Source organism: Grammomys surdaster, unplaced genomic scaffold, assembly GCF_004785775.1.
Source record: "Grammomys surdaster isolate TR1022 unplaced genomic scaffold, NIH_TR_1.0 342, whole genome shotgun sequence".
Lineage (NCBI taxonomy): Eukaryota > Metazoa > Chordata > Mammalia > Rodentia > Muridae > Grammomys > Grammomys surdaster.
In genome coordinates, this window is record NW_021604761.1 from 139437 (window position 1) to 156491 (window position 17055).

The 17055-nt window shown below is 51.2% G+C and overlaps 1 long non-coding RNA gene across 1 annotated transcript; it reads left to right on the forward strand.

Annotated features, from left to right (window-relative positions):
- Nucleotides 1-12: 12 nt before the first annotated feature.
- Nucleotides 13-2733, forward strand: LOC114630629. Its single transcript, XR_003712844.1, has 4 exons — nucleotides 13-154; nucleotides 1525-1738; nucleotides 2120-2303; nucleotides 2390-2733. It is a non-coding gene; the product is annotated as an uncharacterized LOC114630629 (long non-coding RNA).
- Nucleotides 2734-17055: the final 14322 nt, after the last annotated feature.

The window sequence follows — 17055 nt, forward strand, 5'->3', positions numbered from 1 at the left end:
ATCAGGAGGTTCCTGGGCCACCACGAGTGTGCGTAGCAGAAGCTTGCGGTTGAAGAAAGCATTAGAAGCAACAAGCAAACACCTGAAAGCCTGCTGGCCACTGGCCTGGAAGTTGCCTTAGGGCAGGCTCGCACCATTCCCCAGTGCTCCTCAGGTTTGAAATGGCTTGGGACTCACACCCTGCCTAGCACACAGGTTCCTGGATGTTAGTCCAAACTAGAAAACTATTTCTGCCCAGGAAGAGGAGTGGCTTGAGGAGTGGGCCAGTGATGCTGACAAGATGACAGCTCTGGTATTAGGGGACACTTGCCCAATGATGTTGGGGGTCAGCGGGACTCTGCTGTGTATGACACAGGGAGCTATGGCGTCTGCCACCCCTAGGGGCATGGTGTAACACATTAGCGAGTCCAAGTGTGACAGAGATTGGAGGTGGGGACACTCCTATGTCTACTGGCCCTAAGAAAAGAGCTCTGACTTCCCTCTGGGACATTGCTTTGACTGGAGGCCGTTGGGTTTTCCTTCCTGTCTGCAATGTGAGGTGTGGCACACTGTACTGAAGAGACCAAGGCAGTACACCTAGGGTCTATTGCTGGCCTGTCTACTTGGGCAGGTCTCATACTGCACCCAGCCTTTGTAGGCAGCATTCCCAGACTACCTGGGGCACCAGCATGCTCACTCTGAGAGACATTTCCTGGTATAAGGGAGATTGAGAACTGATACTGTCCAGCCCATGGACTTCTAGTGAGGGACCCTCAGAGAGATATGGGCTGGGAAGGGGCCTTAGTCCTGGGTGGCCACTGTGGTATCTGACCTCACAGCAGTCACACACGACCTTAAATGCCCTTATACTCTTCCACTGGTACACATTGCCCCTTGGCTATAGACCAGGCGGTGACCACTCCTATCAACAATGAATCCAACAGCCTGCTCACTGACATCTGCCTATTCAAGAGGGGCCCTGCTTAAGGAAGGAGCCTATCCCACCCAAACCAGTGACTCAGCAGGAATTTTTTGTTCCTGACCTCCTACCTGAAGCTAGTCCCGAAGGCCCTTCACCACTAACAGCACAAGAAAATAACCTTTCCCCCTCCTACCTGGTGGGAGGTAGCAGTGTTTCTGTGTCTGGAAGGGGGATCCCATGGGGGAGAACCTTAGGCTACTACGCAAAGAAGATGACTGTGATCAAGTAGGATTGGGGTGGTAGGGGACAAGAAGAAGCTGGGAGGTAGGATTCGGCTCAAAGACCGGAAGTCGATGAATTATACAGCTCTCGGGTTAGGCACTGCAAGGCCCCAGGAAGTTAGCGGCTACCCAGGACAGGTATCTTATCTGCCAATCCAGTCCAGGAATATGAGATCGGGAGTTAGGAGAATCCAGTTTTCCCTGCGCTCCACACAAGGATCCAGCCCTAGACACCCAGGTTCATGGCGGCTTGGGGAGAGGCTCTGGGAAAGGTACAGGTCATGTCCTGACAACACCTAGGCCGCCAGAGCGAATCGCACTCTTCTGCCTCCTACTTGCCAGCGTGCCCCTGGGAAATCTCTCACCAAGTGCCCCGGAGCGCAGTCCCCCCTGTCTCCGACCTAGCCCCACGCACGCGCTCACTGCACCGCCCGGCCCAAGTCCAGAGACCAGACCCAGGTGCCACCGCGCGGAGGCCCAAGCCACCCGTCCTGTGCGCCTCGCCCCGCCGTGCCATGCCCGGCCCGCTCCGGAGAAGGGAGCCCTACCTGGCCAGGTGAGCGGGGTTTCGGCACAGGGGCAGCAGGAGCCCACCGCCGCCCAGCGGCCTCGCGGTCCGGTCCGTCCGACAGCCACTCCCCGCCGCGGCCCGCCCGCCCGTTCGGCCTGATTCACGCGCCCGCCCCCGCCCCGCCCGCGCTCTGCCTCCTGCCTGCCCGGGCAGCACCTGGGCGGGGCGGCCCCACCCCGACGCGCCCGCATTCCTGCGCCCTCCGCGTCCCGGACCCCGGCCGCGATCCTGGGTCCCCAGTGTGGCCTCACTGGCGCCCCCAGCCCACACCCCAACCCCGTCCCCCGAGCGCTCAGGTGGAGCCCCAGAGCTGCGCTCCGGACCCTGGCCAGCGCCACTCCGGACTGCTAGAGCCTCTTCTTTCAGGTCGCCGAAGTCCATTGAACCCATTTGCAAACCGATCGCTCAAAGACCCTACTGCCGACCCCTGACCCTCGCCCCGGAAGTTGGGGGTAACTCGGAAGTTCCGGCTTAGTCGCTAGGAAACTGGCCAGCTCGACGCGAGGGGCGGAGCTTCTGGCCTCTGTGTTGCGAGAGGCAGGTGAGGCAGGTGAGGTCGCAGACAGGGGGCCCTGGGTACCCAGCTCACTCAGGTGACCGCCCTACCCTACTCAGGCACACCTCTGGTTTCTCCAGTCCACTCCCCGGAGGCTCATCTTCGCACATGAGACCGACAGCACAGTAACTCCACGGGCTTCCCCACTCATATGGCCAACCGTATAGGATCCTGAGCACACACTTGTACCCATGGGACCCTTCAGGCACAAGGGAATCTGGGGTGATCCACGAGCAGAACCTCCTTTGCCACACAGATTCCCGCAAACCAATCCCTCCCAACCCCGCATCTCACATGAGGATCACTCTCTAAACTGCCCCAACAGTGGTTGGTCCTGGCACCCACTGACCTTTCCTTGTGCACACCAACTGAAGGCACAGAGGTCCCCGTCTTAACACATGCATATTAAACAGTCTGCACCCACGATGCTGCAAGTACTGGATCTCTACAGACAGGGACCGTCATGCTCATATCAACCCTAACACATCACAGGTATACCTAAGGATGTAGTTCCTCCTAGGTCCCTAGTCTACCCAGCCCTCCCTCCAGCTCACTCCTCTACTCACGCCCTACCCTGAACTCAGTCATATGTCCAAGCCCTATCTACCGCATCTCCTACCCCAAATTCTCAATGTCTGCCACCTGCCTGAACATTTTCTGTAAGACAGCTTACTTTCAGTCACTTTCTGGGTCCTGTTTTTAGGATAACATTTCATTAACTCCATTCCCAAATGCACCCCAGCCTAGTGGGCACACAGGTGTATGGAGTCAGAGATTGCACTACCCGGTTTCCTATTCATTGGCCCTGTGAGGGTTTCTAGGGCACTGGAAGACCCTACTACCTTCAACAGAAGTGGAAAGAACGTTCTTCCCAGGGGAATGAATGGGGGCCTGCCTTGTATACTAGGGAGAAGGGCATTGCTTCCAGAACCAGACAGCAGAGTTGCCCAAGGCCAAGAAGAAAGAGGGTTAGAGGGTGGGGAGGGGTTGTGTTCAGCAAACCCAAGTTGACAATAGTTGAAGGCAAGTCTGCAGAGCCCAAGCTGTTGAGCTTCTAGCCCAGCGACTTAGAGAATGGTGCTAGAACACAGCAGGACAGGCAGAGCCAGAACTGTAGAGGACAGGCACACCAGCACAAAGGGAGACATATTCTTTCTTGCTAGATAGATATCCTTCCTCAAGCTACTGGGCACACACTCAAGACAGCCAGGGGCAGTCAGGTGGACCGAGAAGCTGGCTGGGGAACGTGTGGAGGTCTATGCTTCTGCTGTGTGTTCATCCACGGCCAGGGCAGTATGTCCACTGCCTTGTCCTCTGCCCTCCTGAATGTACCATCCCCGGACTTTTCCTTCCCACCCCCAGGAGAATGAGCACTAAGAAGGGGGGGCCCAAAGCTGCAGCGGGGAAGGGGCAGGCGCCCCTCCCTGGGTCCAAGCTTCGAGCTGCTGCTGGTGAGTGCCCCCTCTGACCTCCAGGGCACTACCCCAACACTGACCACTAGGCACTTAGGGCTCCCCAGAAACCCTTTCTTTCTAAGTGGTTTCCAAGAGCTCTTTCAGTTGGGCGTGGGTATGATAGTTTGTAAGCTCAAAGCTCAGACGTCCACTGCACCTCGAACCGTTAGAGCTGGGGTGGGGTGTGGGTACAGTGCTCAGGAGGGTACGATGTTAGGGAAAGGGGTCAGGAGGAAACCGGAGGGGTAGGTAGCTTTAAAACAATATTGAATCAGGTCGTTGGTGGTGCGTACTTTTTAATCCCAGCACCCAGGAGGCAGAGGCAGGCAGATCTCTGAGTTTGAGGCCAGCCTGGTCTATAGAGTGAGTTCCAGAACAGCCAGGGGCAACACAGAGAAACCCTATCTCTAAATGACAATGGCAGCAACAAAGGAATATTGAAAAAGCAGGCCTTGAATCCGAGTTGGGACTCTTGATGCTAAGTGGTTGTCTATTCACTGTTCCACAATCCTGCCTTCCCCTTCAGACTGTCTCTCCCTAAGTACCCCCAGGATGAAAGGTTACAACTAGCCTGGGCTGGCTCCTGCAGAGCATCAGAAAAGGGATTCCCTTGCCCCCGTGCCTACCTTCCTGCAGCTTTTCTGGCCCCTTTGCCCTGAGTCCTATTCATTCTACCAGAGCTGTGAACATCTTTCCAGACTGTCTCTTGCACCCAAGCTTGTCTGGCATTTGTGCCTGCTGTCAGAGTCCCCACATGCAGCCCTGTATCTTAGATTCCCTGGAGCTGGCAGGCAGTGGTGACTCCACACTATGCTACGGTGAGATCCTAGTTGCCTAAAATAGCCCCAGCTGCGTCTGAGGCCAGTCTTCCTTCTGGAATGAGGATAATGGCACCAGCACTGCGTTCTGCCTCTGTGATCTCAAGCCCTGGGCACCAAGCTGCAGTAAACATGGGGCACAGCGGGTGGACCAGATGAGAAGTTGTCCAGGATACTTGGGGTGGGGACTGTTCTTGGTTCTGATGTTGTCTATCAGCTGTGCACCCAGCCCTCATCCCACACCCTACTATGTATACGCCCTGGACAGCTCCTGTAGCGACTTATCTTGGTCCCCTGACACCTCCATCCCCAAACAAGTTCCCTCCCTCAATAGCCTTGTCTACCAAGCATTGTGTGGTCTGGGTAGGCTTGCTGTCCTTCATCTGGGCAATATTCTATATGTAGTGACCACTGTCCCCTCTTGGTGTGCAGGCCCACAGAGGTCCTACACCAACCTGGCCTCCCAAACTTCACACATCTATAAGATACTTGAGTGTCCATGGTATGGTCACTGCCCGAGCCCCTGCCCAATACCCCTCTAGGCCTTACCTGGCCTTGGGTTTGCAGTGCCTCGAGGCCCTCACTCCGGAGCTGCTCCAGGGCCACAGCCAGCTGCAGCCCCTCCATGTGCACCCAGGCCTGCTCCTCCTGCAGCTGCTGCAGCCACAGCTGCTCCTCCTGCAGCTGCTGCAGCCACAGCTGCTCCTCCTGCCACAGCTGCATCTGCAGCTGGACCTGCCGCCTCCGGTCCTCCAGCAGCAGCTGTTCCTGGGCTAGGCACAGCTGGACTTCGTGGAGTCTCAGCAGTTCAGGGCCCAGGGCTGGCATGGGGGCCCCAGCTCCACAGCCCTCCATGTGCTCAGGAGCCAGCACCAGCTCGGATTCCAAAGCAGTGGCCTGAACTGGCCTCCAGGCTGCCTGTAGCTGCTCTGGCCTGGTGGCCCTGGAGTGTCCCTGAGGAGCCGGCTGAGTGCTGGTCACGTGCTCTGTCAGGGCCACCCCCACCTGGTCCTGAGGGCCCCCTGTGTTGGGGGGCGGGGGCTCAGTCTCAGGGCCCTGCTGTCCAGCTCCCCGCTGGGCCCTGCCCACCCTCTTGCCTCGGGGCTTTCGGGCTCGCCCTCGCCCTCGTTTCCCAGACATGGCCCTGGATCCAGTGCCTGTTTCACCAGATGTCTGCTCCCCAGGGGCCTGGCTCATCAACTGGCCTGGTTGGGGAGCTCAGAGGACATCCCAGAGGCCACAGTAGGTTGCTTGCTCTCAGCCAGGTTCAGCCCTCTGCTCCTGCTGTCCCAAGTGGCTGTGCTGCCCCTTGGCTGATCTCGGCACCACGGCAGCAGAGCCCAGGGCCCTGGCTCTGCTTGTAGGCCCCACAGGTCCCACTCTGTGGCACTGGGCCACACCAGAGAGTTTATAGAGACTTTGGCGGCACAGTGGCTCACCCTAGCTGAGGAGGCTGACTAACATGCTGACACAGGGTGCGGGACTTTACAGGCCACAGACTTCACTGGCCAGACTGGGAGGGAGACTGGGAAACTGGGGGCGGCTCTCAGTAGCTAAACTACTGCTTGAAGACTTGCCTGGTCCTGCCTGGGCGTCACCAAGCCCCCCCCCTTTTACCCCACCCCTCGGTCTCTAGTCGCGGGAAACTCAAACTGGCCACAGAGGCAAGAGCTGCATCCCAAATGCACCAGCCCTAACTGCCCAGACCCTCACTGGCCATAGGCCATCCCAACCCAGCTGACCATTGGAGCCCCAGGCCTACCCAGATGAACCCTGCTGGGCAGGAGCTTGCCAGAGATGAAGGGCCACCATAGCCCCAGCATGAAGCACCTGAGCCACACTATGGGCTGGTGAAAACACTGAGCCTTCAAACGCCTAGATAAAAGTCTAGCTTGACTCCTGGGATGGGGTGTGGGACCTGACTACGGTCATGACTGGGAGTCCAGCATCCCCTTTAAATCAAAGCAAGGCCCAAGGGACCCTCACACGGCCCACCTGTTAGTCCCAGGGGTGGAGCTGGGGGTCCAGGACCAAGTCTCATCTGAGGCTTCCTTCCCAGGCCTCCTGTTTCGGGGAGTCGCTCCAGGTGACATCCTCCCCAGTGGTTCCCCAGCCCCAGCCCGCTGACTCACACCCACGCCCAGAGCCTCATCCCAGCCAACTCTGCTTCACTGGCCAGACTGGTTTTCCTGGCCCAGCCCTGCCCAGCACACACACACCCCCATCCACCCTGCCCTTGCCCAGAAACCTCAGGAGCAGACTGAGAGCACCTGTCTGGAGCAGAGGAGGAGAGAGGCTTTGCTGAAGGGCTTGGAAAATGGCAGGGGCATTATTTGGGTGGGAGACAGCAGTCAGGACTCCAAGGGGCACACTTTTTAGGGGCTTCCACACGCCCAGGCCTGGGGTTTTGGTTCCAGATACAGGTTGGTTCTTGATAGTACCAGAGTAAGGTGTATTTGCTGTTGGAAGATGATGCTCATTAAAGCTGCTGCGTGCTGGCCTCGTGAGTCCTTCCCTAATAGCCTGGGAACAAGCCTAGCTGGTGTCCCATAAATGCCACCTAAAGTTGATGGGCTAAGGAGCATCTCACACCCTGACACTTCTGCTACCTTCCTTCAGGGAAGCCCAGAGAGAATCGCCAGCTGCATAGGAAGCCAAGTCGTCCAAGCAAAAGGTCCTTCTCTGAGAACCCCGAGACCCCTGCAGGTGAGAACCTGGGTGTCCTACATTGGGTGGGAGTGGTGGGGGAAGGGACAGGCAGGAAGGGGACTGCCCTGGGCCCAAATATGTATGGTATGCATGAGTGTACATATGCACACGTGTGTATGGATGAAAGTGCAAAATCATACCTGTCTATGTGTATGCATGTGTGTGTGTGCTTGTATAATCTATGCAGCAGGCCAGAAACAGGCAGAAAATCCCCCTTCCTATGTCTTGCTAGCTAGCCCCTGGCTCCAGACTACCTCTCAAAGGTCTCACTGAGTCTCCTGCCCTGAGCCTGTCTCCCTCTGGCGGCAGTAAAATGATCCAGCCGTAGCTGTGCCTGGGAAGTCCCACCATGGAATCCAGAGTCCTGTGCCTGCTTCCTGGGCTCCAGTGCTTACGGACAGGAGGGACCAGGTCTGGCCAGCCTGCTTGCCTCCTGGCTCCAGTCCCAGCTCTGTGTTTCCAAAGCGTAATTAGGTTAAGAGCTCAGTGCCAGTGTCCCAACCCCATCTTCAGATGCCCTCTAACTACTCTTTGAGTGTCTTGAACCCAACACATCTAGCCAAACTTCTCCAGGCTCGTCCGGGTGTCCCTCCATCCACGATGCTCCCAGTGGCTGGTGCCTGGACCCACTTCAGCTGGCCCTGGCGTTCCATACTTTCCCTGCCTGGTTTCTGGGTCTACTTAAGTTTCAGATGCCTGCTTTCATTGGCCACTCTGCCTTACCTTGACCTTTGCCTCTCTCTCCCTCCCAAAGTTCTCTCTGTGCAGCTCTCAGAAATACTGCACCTGTATTGCTTGCGGACACCCGTGTCTCTTGTGTCTCTTCCCATCCTTGGGTGCTGGGATCAGGAGACCCAGCCTTATCCCGAGAACAGGATACATGTGAGGTCTTCAGAGTGTTCTAATGTAGTTATGCTTGCCTACTTCATTGTTCTGCATAGCTCAGGGCCAGACAGTCCTGAGACTTATCAGAGATGGGTGTGTGGGGATGCAGTCCCCAGTAGAGACTCGGGGCAGCGGGGGTGCCAGATGGGAGGAACCAGGATCCTCCAGAAGGACTAGTGCTGTTTCCCGCAGTGCAGCAACACCTCTGTTGCCCCTGGGCCCAGATAATGCATGGCATGCATGAGTGTACATATGCACACGTGTGTATGCATGAACATGCGAAAGCATACATGCCTAAGTGTATACATGTATGTGTGCTCGTATAGTGTTGGGTTCTTGCATATCCTGAGAAGACTTTCAGTGGTTTGGCAGGGCAGCCTGAGAAGTATTACTGCTGGGGTGCCAGGAGTGCATTTGGGGTTTTCTGGAAGAGACCTTCACTTAGTTCAGGGTAATGATGGCTCCTTCACAGCGTCTGGTGCTGGCTCAGAGCCGGGCAATGGAGGGGAGTGAGTGAGCGTGGGCTCCACCTGCAGCCAAGGCGCCTGGGCATATGAGTGGTGGGAACAAGTTCTTCTATCCTGACTCTATCTTCGATGCAGAATGGACTGCTGGCTGCTATCCCAACCTGTTGCTATCCTGGGGCTTCTCCAAGAGACCCTGAGAGCATACCATTTCCTGGCCTTCCTTTTGCTGCTCAGCCCCGATCACTATGGCTTTCTGATTACTCTCTGGGCTGTCAGCCAGAGCTGATGGCCTGGGAAGAAAGATGTGTTCGGCAGGGGTAGTCTGGTCCAGGTTAATCTTACAAGAAGGATGCGTGTTGGGATACAGTCCCCTCCACCGTAGCCACTCTGTTCATAGCCTCCTGCCTGGGGTTCACAGGATGGTTGACAGGTGTGCCAAGATTGTAGATCCTCTCTAGGAATGTCACTCCACACGCCACTGTCCCTACAGACCTGTCCCCCACCTCTCCTCAGACCTCTCCTCCAATCACTGTTTCTAGGCTGATTCCTCTCAGTATTCCCAGGAGGCCACCTTCTACTAGAGCCCACTTAGGACACACTTCCTGCCCAGAGCAGTGATGATCAAGTGTTCCTAAAGGGGGCTGTGTCTCCCTGCCATGCCTTAGGGGATATTGATGGCAGTTCATCTGGATCAAGGTATATACCACACCTGGCCTGCCTTACCAGCATCCACTCCCACCCAGAGGCACAGACGAACCACAGAAGACACCCATGTCTAGGTCTGGGTTGTGTCAGAGTTGGTGAATTGAGATGCAGATACGACAATCTCTCTTCTAACTTAGGGTGTTTGTGTGTGTCCCAGACCTGTGGACTCCAGAGCCCCAGTCCAAATGTTCAAGGACTCTGTTGAGCTGTTTCCTTGTGCTGCAGGGACCATGACCATCAGTGGAGATTCTTACAATATGCAATATGCATATATGCTTGCTATCCAGAAGTCCTGTGGACTGGCAGCTGGATACCCAGATCAGCAGGTGGCACAGAGCCTGTTCCTTCTAATGACATTGTGACCAAATCTGTTTTTTTTTTTTTTTGTTCCTTCTCCCAGCTTTAAGACCCCTGCCCTGCTAGAGAACTTCTGCTCTCTTTTCCGAGGCTACCCCGCCCCCGCACCTCCCCCTCTTGTATTCTTTGCCTCCGTTTCCCTGTGTGCACACTGAGTCTCTGCGAAGACTGGTGTATATTTCTGGTATTAGTCACTTTTCCTGTTGCTGTGACAAAATACCTGATGAAAATCAACTTCCAGGAGGAAGGGTTTATTCTTTTGTCTTATGGTTTAAGAAAATCGCAGTCCATCGTAGCAGGAAAGACATGAGAGCAAGAGCCCAAGGCAGCTGGTCACGTTTGTAGCCATAGTCAAGAAGCAGAGAGGGATGAATGGGTCTGGCAATGTGGTGGCGCATGCCTTTCATCCCAGCATTTGGGAGGCAAAGGCAGGTGGATCCCTGAGTTCGAGGCCAGCCAGGGCTAATAGTAGAGAATCCCTGTCTTAAAAAATAAAATACAAAAATAAAATAAAACAAAACCAAGCAAACAAAGAGAGGGCAGGGTGGCAGGAGAATGCCTGGTATTCTTTCCCTTTCTCCTTTTCACCCAGCCAGTGACCTGGCCCACTGTACGATGCCACCAACATTCAGGGTATGTCTTGAACAAACATCTCCAGAAACTACCTCACAGACACACCCAGGGGTGTATCTCCTGGGGGACCCCAAATCCTGTCAAGTTGTCAAGAGTAACCATCACATTTCCTTGCTGATCAGCAACCTGAGGTCACCAGCACCTTGATCCCCTTCCGGCCATAAACTCAACGTGCTGACCTGTTCCAGGGACCAGGACACAGGCATCCTTTGGGAGCTGTCGTTAGGCCTGCCCAGGCCTTCATGAACTATACCCCAACAACAGAGACGCTTTGAGTAGCCTCAGCCTGAGGAGGGAGAGGGAGAGTATACCGTTGTCTGTACCGCATGAGGCTTGGCTGCCTTTACTCTTCCTTCCTCAGGATGTAGAAAAGGAGAGTGTTTGCCACCTTAGCAGTCAGCCATCGACAACCAGGAGAGTGTGTGGATCGGCCCAGGAATTGCTTCCTGTGATCAACTGATTTCCATCAAAGTTGATTTGCTTTTTTCAGGGGCCAGAGAAGTGGATTTGAACGGAGGTGGTGGTATCCATGATTCTTCTAAGGAAAACACTTTGTATAGGCCCACTCCTGGAAGAGGGGACGTTCCTTGGGTGTCACTTGGCCCCACCTTCCATGATGACCCTTGTCCACTGACCAGTGAGTGCTGAGTGGAGAGGGCCACTAAATCTGCCCATTCCTACATACAGGACAGCCCCAGTACTCTTTTGGACCCACTGGAACTGGGCCTAGCCACAGTGCTGCCTGCCTTGACCTCTGCTCCATACACAGGGCTGGTTTGAAACCCCACTGTATAAACAGAATCAGTTTTGAATCTGTTTATTAGTTCTCACAAGACTTTGGTAGCCTGCTTAGTGTTTTCAGGATCTGAAGGCATGTCATCCTTCCTCTCCTACCTGACGCCTTTCTTACTTTTTGCTCACCCGGTTGCTGTGGGGGGATTTTCAGTTCTGGGTTATATGAAAGAGAAGCTGCCTTTCTTTTCCCTAGTCTTTTTTATTTTCATTTATTTTTTTAAATTAAAAAAAGTATTTGACTCATATTGGTGTTTTTCCTGCATATAGCTTTGTGGAGGCCAGAAGAATGAACTAGATCCCCTGGAATTGGGGTTATACGTGGTTGCTATCACCGTTTTGGTTGCTGGGGATCAAACCTGGGTCCTCTGGAAGAGCAGCCAGTGCTCTTGACTGCTGAGCCATCTTTCCAGTCCCATACTTTTGATTATTTAAATAGGGTCTCTCCACATAGCCATGGCAGTCCCAGCTACAATGTAGACCAGGCTGGCCACAAACTCACAGAGGTCCATCTGTCTCTGCCTCCTGAGGGCTAGGATTAAAGATGTGGGCCACCACTCCTGACATTTCTCCCTAATCTTACAGGAAAAGCGTTTGGCCTTTTGCTGTTGACTATGATGCTAGCCACAGGGTTTTCATAAAAGCCTTTATCCAAGTCTAACATGTTAAATGTCTTGAAAACCTGCTGACTTCTTTCCACATTTTTCTGTACCATCTGGGGTGATTATACGTTTCTTCCCTCATTCTCTTGGTGAGGTCCATCAAGTTTGTCAGTTTTCATCTACTGAATCATCCTAACAGTCCAGCGATAAATCCTATTTGATCATGGTGGAGAAGACTTGGTTAGATATGGTTTGTTTATGTAGCCCTGGCTGTCCTGGAACTCACTTTGTGGATCAGGCTGGCCTTGAACTCAGAGATCTGCCTGCCTCTGCATCCCAAGTTCTGGAATTAAAGGTGTGTGCCATCATGCTGAGTTCTTTTTTATTTTTGTTTTGGCATATTTTCTTATATTAAGTATTTCGTGTGTGTGTGTGTGTGTATGTGAGTGTGTGTGTGTGTGTGTGTATGTATGTATGTGTGCAAGCACATGTTTGCCACAGTGCATGTATGGAAGTCAGAGAACAACTTGGAGGATCTGGTTCTCTCATTTCACTGTTTGGGTACTTTTGGATTTTGGGGTTTGAACTCAGGTCGTCAGACTTGGTGGCAAGCTCCCTTACCCACTAAGCCATCTTGCTATCAGCCCTTTCCCCTTTCTTTTGGCTACTGGTTATGGTGGTTTGAAAGAAAATGCCCCCCCCCATAGGCCCATAGGGAGTGGCACTATGAGGAGGTGTGGCCTTGTTGGGGTAGGTGAGACTTGCTGGAGGAAGTGTGCCACTAGCGGGTGGTGGGCTTTGAGGTCTGAAGCTTCAGAGTGTCTCAACCTGTCAAACAGACTCCAGATAAGTACTCCTGTCAATCGACAGCCTAAGCTTCCGAGTCTACTGCCGGAACCTGAAGATAAAGTCCATCTCTGTCTCTCCTCCCACAACCCCAATTACCAAGGTCACAGGCCTGGAAGTTTCCAGTATACACCTAGGGTAAAAATTTCCTCTGAGGTGCTTAACTTTACCTTCTGCTCCTAGTCTCTCTCTGTCCCAGCAGATTTCCCACTAACTGCAAACTGCTCCAAAACAGCCTCCAACACACGTGCCACCCATGGTCATCATGTCTCTTCATGGCAGTAAAACCCCAACTAAGACACTGACTGCAGTGAAGTTCTGAATGGATATGTGTTGTTGACAGGGATGCAGCCATGATAGGGACCAAGGCTTCATGGGAAATGGACGAAGCCTATATCCCCATATGAATTAGGAGACAGCGAAGGCTTCTTTTCTGTGGTCAAAGTATGCTTGTGGACAAAGGCACAACTGGTCTGAGTGTGTAAAACTAGCAACTACAGCTTCGTCCTCCTGGTGTTTATAGTCCAAGACTAGCTAACCCCTCCTCACTGTGTGATCATAATCACACTGAGGTCCAGGCTACAGCTGTAGTAGGTGGAGCTCCGCCAGAGCAGCTTCTCACCTGACCCCAGTTTTTCTGCATGTGTGTCTCTACCCTTTCTTCATCCCCTCATTGGCTATAGCCAGGGTGCCAAGGCAAAGCTGTACAGGATGTGGCACCTTTTTCTATCATTTTACAGAGAGAAAGCTTTGGATCCATTAACATCACTGCTGTTTGTAATCTGCACTGACATCCTCGTTGTAGGAATAGCAGTTAACCACTGTCTGCAAGCAGCTGGAGTACACTCATGCCTTTGAGCCACTGCAAAAGCTTGGGGACCCCTAAAATGATTTGGGGTTAAAAGCATGAACACTCTTTTCTCTGTCCAGGGCTGGGTGTATAGATTGGTCAATGACGCTTTCAGCACAAAGGGAGACACTCAGTCTATACTTAGAAAATAGCCAAAGGACATTTTAAAAATTGAGCTTGTGACTATGATAGTATTACCAGTGCCTTACCAGGGCTGGATAGATTAATAGCTTATCATAACTCCACTGATGAATGCCCAAACCTTACACTTTTGAATTCTTAATATAACAATAGCATATAGAAAGGGGAAGAAACTAACCATTTCTCATTTTTCATATACCTCAAATCACTTCCTCCGACCTTTACAGTTTGCATTTGCATACCTTAAATGACTTTCTTAGACAATCAGAACTTACAAACCTCAAACCTTTTCTTTTTCCACCTAGTCATTTACCAGGAGACAGAAGTGGCTGATTACTGTGAGCAGCCATTGCAAAGCAAGCTTCTTTAAATAGGGGAACAGTAAAGACTGATCCTAAACCCTGTTTAGGGAGTTTAACTCTTTTCAGAATGAAGTCTGCCAGCAAAGCAAACTGTCTGTGAATCTCATTTTTATATATGAAGTGGATTGACCAGGCAACTGCACCCTTGGGTGGTGGGGAACTGGGGGCTTGCTGCTATTAAACTGCTAAGTTTAGCCATCAACATCATCAGAGATCTGAGAAGGGTAAATTAGAGCAAGAATTTCAATCCAAATGGCCTCTGCATCAGTTAGAATGGCAGAGACTTAGCCGCTACCTGGACAGTTACCCTGGGTTCTCTCATGGTGATCTCAATGATTTCATTGGGGGTGGAGTTTTTTGGTGTTGGCCAGTCACAGAGAACAACATTAGCCTTCAGCTGCCAGACTCAGAAAGTCTGAGAGACTTTCCTGTGGAGGAGGAACTTGGGAAAACTGATCTACCTTGGCGAGGCAGAGGAGGGTAGTCAACCCAACAGTGACTACAGTGTGAGTAGGGCCTTGGTAGTAGGCTAGGCAGGAGGCAGTTCTTTTCCCAGTGGTATTAACACAGTCTCTCTCTCTCTCTCTCTCTCTCTCTCTGTGTGTGTGTGTGTGTGTGTGTGTGTGTATGTGTGTGTGTGTGTGTGATCTGTTCCTATGGTTTTCTTTGGAGACCTTAGGGTTGCCACTAGGAGTTGGCATTTCTGTCTATCACAGGAAGTTGCTTTTTTTTTGGTTTTTCGAGACAGGGTTTCTCTGTGTAGCCCTGGCTGTCCTGAAACTCACTCTGTAGACCAGGCTGGCCTCCAACTCAGAAATCAGCCTGCCTCTGCCTCCTAAGTGCTGGGATTAAAGGCGTGTGCCACCACTGCCCAGCTGGAAGTTTTTTTTTTTTTTTTTTAAAAACACTTTAAATGCCATAGCATTTAAAGCATAGCAGGTCTCTAGGAGGCGACGATAGCATCTATTAGGTTTAAGAAACTTTTCTTCTTTTCATGTATTTGTTCAGCCTTAACCTTGAAAACATTCAGGAGGTTAAATAAAGCTCGTCCCTGTAAACGAACTATATTTGTACTTAGCATGACCATGTGCTTAGTTCTGAGCACATTAAAAAATCTGATCATTTACAAAGTGACTGCCATTAACACGTATGTCTTAATTACCTCTAGCAGCTTACACATTAGTGGCTCTTACAAGATCACGATTCCATCCTTGTTAAGTTTGAGCCGAAGATTTCATTGAAGAGCCTTTAGCATCAAACTAAAAATGTAAACCACAAGCACAGTTCACACAGAGACTGGGAACTTTATTCTTTTTGATCCTTTCATAGTGGACCTTTAAAGAATATTACAGTATCTTATGTGACTCCGTTTCTTCAAATAGCTACGTTTGCAAAGTTAGCAAAGACAAAGAGGCTAGATACGGATCTTCAAGTCAGTTACAGTTAACCCGAGTAAACTTTAGGAATTCATATCAAACATATCTTATTTATCAAACATCTGTTGTTCCCTATTTAAAAACTTCTAGAATCATGGGTTGAACACTGCAAAGGCAGCAGAGACGAGCTGTAAACCTCTTGGTCAGCTTTTGTTAACCTGAGTAGACCTCTTTGTAACCTTAGGAATTTTTTATTTTATTTATTTATTTATTTATTTATTTATTTATTTATTTTTGGTTTTTCGAGACAGGGTTTCTCTGTGTAGCTCTGGCTGTCCTGGAACTCACTCTATGGACCAGGCTGGCCTCGAACTCAGAAATCTGCCTGCCTCTGCCTCCCAAGTGCTGGGATTAAAGGCGTGCACCACCACTGCCCGGCTATAACCTTAGGAATTTATCACCATACAAAACTCCGTTCTAATCCAATCTGTTTTGGGGACCTGTGTTTCTTTAGTTTAAAAAGGAGACATAACGATGAGCAGAAGGCTCAGGAGGGCTAAGAAGTTTTAGGGGTGCTGCCTTAGTTGGCTTACACCACATGGTCATCTTAATCAAGATGGGGGTGAAGTTACAGGGCATGTACCCTCCTTGTAACCATAGTAAAGCATGGTTTCCAGCCACATGATCGCTTCTATCATGATGATGAGGTCATCAGCTGAGCTGGGGGCAAGCCACAGGGTTGCTATTTTAAAATACCTGTTTCCTTAAATAAGAGTTTAACTCAGGGCTGGAGAGCTGGCTCAGCAGTTAAGAGCACTGACTGCTCTTCCAAAGGTCCTGAGTTCAATTTCCAGCAACCACATGGTGGCTCACAACCATCTGTAATGGAATCTGATGCCCTCTTCTGGTGTGTCTCAAGACAGCTACAGTGTACTCACATACATAAAATAAATAAATCTTTAAAAAAAAAAAAAGAATTTAACTCAGGGGTTGGGGATTTAGGTCAGTAGTAGAGCTCTTGGCCCCAGGTTTGGTCCTTAGCTTAAAAAAAGAAAGAAAGAAAGAAAGAAAGAAAGAAAGAAAGAAAGAGAGAGAGAGAGAGAGAGAGAGAGAGAGAGAGAGAGAGAGAGGAGAAGAGAAGAGAAGAGAAGAGAAGAGAAGAGAAGAGAAGAAAAGAAAAGAAAAGAAAAGAAAAGAAAAGAAAAGAAAAGAAAAGAAAAGAAAAGAAAAGAAAAGAGGCAAGAGTAGCTGGTGAATTTTCACCAAGGCAGCAGTTGTAGTCACCATAATTCCATCTTCCTCCCAAGATGTTGCCCTTGGCCAAAAATGCACTAAGCCATCTCCAAGTTCGAAACATTCAGCAATTGGTGGCAAGGCAGAGCCATCAGAAGAGGACACCTGATTTCCATGACAAATATGGAAATGCTATATTAGCAGGTGGAGGCATCTACATGGACATATGCAGCCACACAAATTGGAATAGAGTGGAACCTGTCCCCTCTTGGCAGAGTCACACCAAAAGACTGGAGAGATAAGTCATGCCAGCTGGTACAATAATCAAGGAATTGTTTCCAAACCAACTCATAAGTGAATGCCAAGTCAACGAATCATGTACTCATTAAACTGTGGCAGACTGAAGAACAAATAAAGAAATAAAAGTACCTTGAAATCTTAAAAAAAAATACATATAAAATAATAACAACAAAAATTTGCCTTGCATGGAGGTTGTGGTGAATTTTAAATATATAT